Source organism: Eutrema salsugineum, unplaced genomic scaffold, assembly GCF_000478725.1.
Source record: "Eutrema salsugineum unplaced genomic scaffold, Eutsalg1_0 scaffold_14, whole genome shotgun sequence".
Lineage (NCBI taxonomy): Eukaryota > Viridiplantae > Streptophyta > Magnoliopsida > Brassicales > Brassicaceae > Eutrema > Eutrema salsugineum.
Window position 1 is genome coordinate 1,486,112 of NW_006256877.1, and position 2,853 is coordinate 1,488,964.

The 2,853-nt window shown below is 44.8% G+C and overlaps 1 non-coding gene across 1 annotated transcript; it reads left to right on the forward strand.

The window, feature by feature from the left end:
- Positions 1-1,142: 1,142 nt before the first annotated feature.
- Positions 1,143-1,249, forward strand: LOC112088777. The gene has a single exon (XR_002900713.1). It is a non-coding gene; the product is annotated as a small nucleolar RNA R71 (small nucleolar RNA).
- The last annotated feature ends 1,604 nt before the right edge of the window (positions 1,250-2,853 follow it).

The window sequence follows — 2,853 nt, forward strand, 5'->3', positions numbered from 1 at the left end:
TCAAAGACCGCTTTGGCTTTGTCTAAGATTTTCTTTTGAAACGCCCTGGGAACGGTATCTTGGGTTGGTAAGGTGGTGGTGGAACGTATGGCTTTTCAAGCTCAGTTGTCTTTTCCACCTCTTTTCCTTTGTCCTTGATCGGTTCTTTCTCAAAATCTGCTTCTTTACACGCATCACCTGAGGCTGCCTCCCCCTCTAATTGCTCATTGGCCTCAATGAGCTTAGTCTTAGGGTTCGGAGCTTGTAGTTCTTTGCCACTCCTCAATGTGATGGCGTTCACGTACTCCTTGGGATTGGGCTCCGGTTTACCTGGTAAAGCCGGGCCTCGGGATGATGTAGAGGCTTGATTCTGCTTAAGCTCTCTGATATCTTGCTGCATTGTCGCGTGCTGGCTCTCAACTCTCTGCTGACCCTGTAACAGTTGCTGTAATATCCCACAGACATCGTTTCCCATCGGATTCTGACCCGTTCCCTGATTCTGTCGCTGATTACCCATCGGCTGCGGATTGAACCCTGGTGGAAACTTGTGATGTTGCGGTTGGCTGGTGAAGTTGTCACCCTGAGCCGCTTGATTCTGATGAGTGTAGCCGTGCTGTTGCCCACTGAACTGTTGTTTGGGCTGGAAGGTATTCTGAAAAGGAGCTTTTGGAGCATAGCGTTGTTGTTGTTGCCGAGCAGGGTACACTTGGTCTTGAGGGTTAGCTACATTCGGGTTTCTGTATGAGAGGTTTTGGTTACTGTTGTAGTTGTTAAACCGCTGATATCTCTGCTGATTCCCTATGTAGTTCAGCTCCTCTTGAGTTAGACCATCTTCATTAACATTGTCAAAACTTGGCCCTTGCTCATCAAACTCGCCTACAAAGTGCATTGGCTTTTGTGTCGCCATCAGAACTTTGTCAAGCTTGCTCTGAAGCTCTCTGATATCCTTTTTCATACGCTGTTCTTCATTGGAGCTCTCTGTACGGTTTACTCTATCAAAGTCATCGCCATAAGTATCATTAGACATGGATAGGTTCTCGACGATTTCCATTGCCGCATTGATCTCTTTCCCAAGAAAATTTCCATTTGAAGCTGTATCGAGTTGGTTTCTGATCTTGGGGAGTGCACCTCGGTATAAAGTACTCAAGAGGGATGCCTCGGAGAAGCCGTGGTGGGGGCATTGGTTAGTGTAGCTTCTAAACCGTTCCCAAGCTTCGCTAAAGCTCTCATTGTTGTGCTGCGTGAAGCTGGAGATCTGGTTTCTGAGCTTAGCTGTGCGTGATGTGGAAAAGAACTTTGATAGGAACGCCAGTTTACATTGTTCCCAGGTTTGTATAGAACCCCTCGGTAGGTTCTTTTCCCACTGGTGAGCTTTATCACCGAGGCTGAATGGGAACAAGCGTAGCTTGAAGCTATCTTCCGAGACACCATTGATCTTATTTAGGTCGCAAACCCGATCAAACTGATCTAGATGCTCAAGAGGGTCTTCTCCGGCTAGACCGTGGAACTTTGAGTTCTGCACCATATGGAGCAGGGAAGCTTTAACCTCAAAGTTGTTGTTTTGAACCGGTGGAGCTTGAATCCCAGCTCGGTATTGGTGCGCATTAGCTCGGTCGTTTTCTCCAACAAAGACCGGAGGAGGTTGTCTCTGAGCTTGTGGCGGGGGCGGATGAACATGGTGGGCTTGGTGCTCGTTCCTATTAGCTTGTTGTTGGTTTTGCTGAGCAAGCCGCTCGTTCCTTTGAGCTTGTTGTTGGTTAACATAGGCCTGTTGTTCATTCCTGCCTGCCTGCGCCTGATTAGCATGAGCCTGGTGTTCGGCTTCTTGAGCCTGTTGCTCGATCCTTTGCTGTTCTGCCATTCCAAGTCGTTCAAAATGCCGTTCCCTCTCTCGAGCTCGCCTCTCAATCCGGTTGATGTTGTCGTCGTACGGTAAAGGCGGTTCTGTGCTCCGAGACCTGGTTTTCATGCACCTGAAAGTAACACAAGAACTTGCAAAGAAGTTAGTAAAACAAAGAAAGTTAAAATCTTGAGCTCAAGAACAAACGAAAGACTAATGCTCCGACAAGTTGGCAACGGCGCCAATTGATAGATAAGAGTTTTTATATCTCAGGGCTATCAATCCCCTTGTCAAAGTAGTACTAAGAGGTGTCAATCCAGACTTGTCAACGAGACACTAGTCTATGTTGTTTGTTTATTTAAGTCAAGATAAAAAGGTGAAGGTTTTTCTAAGCTAAATAATAACGATTAAGCATGTAAGTAAGGTAAATGATGAGAATCAAACAAAGCAAAGATGCAAATGATAACTAAGCGATTCAGATGATGATAATATGTAATAAAGCAAGAGACTTTAGACGAGATACTTGACTCGGGTGCTTCCAAGTTCAACTAGTGGGTTAATGAATCAAAACATCAAGCGGTTTCATTTAACTTTGAACTCAAGGCATGTTAATCTTCTCATGAAAGTATTAAGCATCTAAATTGATCCTCCATACCAAAAATGTCTTTTGAGAAGCATCGAATCAATCAGCAATAAGAATCAGTTCAAAAATGTCATTTAAAAGAACAAACTATCACTCTCGCGATGAAAGACTCTTAAACCCTTAACCGAGTGGTTCAGACATTTCTACAAACACTTTTGATGCGAGATATGTCTCAGATCTGAACCTCAAGTGATGTGCTTGGATCCAGCCTAGAGATCTCGTCGGTTAAAGAATGAAACATGCAAGACTAGACACCTAAACCCACTAATCTACCTTGAAAGCACCCTAATCTACTCATCTAAAGCCGCTTAAACGACTACTCACTAATCATAACGAGCTCACTAAGTCCTTTGCAAGACGTGTAGCTGGTCATGATGAGGAGTTCAATGTT